Below are 368 nucleotides of genomic sequence, written 5' to 3' on the forward strand. Positions count from 1 at the left end.
TTTACTTATTTTTGAGAAAGAGAGAGCACAAGCACTGGAGACACAGAGAGAAGGGGAGACACAGAATCCAAAGCAGGCTCCAGGTTCCAAGCTGTCCATACAGAGCCTGACACAAGGCTCGAACTCACAAACTGCAAGATCATGACCAGAGCCGAAGTTGGACGCTTAACTGACTGAGCCATCCAGGTGTCCCTGGCCTAGCTGTTTCTGAAGAAAACTGTATTATTTGTATTACCACCCAGCACCCATGCCTCATCTTTTTATCTATTATTCAAGCTTGGAACTGAGAAGAAATATCTGCACCTTTGTGGCAGCCCTTTCGTATGGCTGCTTTGAGTTTTCCTTTGCTCTAGTTCCTTAGTCAATAC

This window comes from Crocuta crocuta, unplaced genomic scaffold, assembly GCF_008692635.1.
Source record: "Crocuta crocuta isolate KB4526 unplaced genomic scaffold, BGI_CrCroc_1.0 scaffold385, whole genome shotgun sequence".
In the NCBI taxonomy this organism is placed as follows: Eukaryota; Metazoa; Chordata; class Mammalia; order Carnivora; family Hyaenidae; genus Crocuta; species Crocuta crocuta.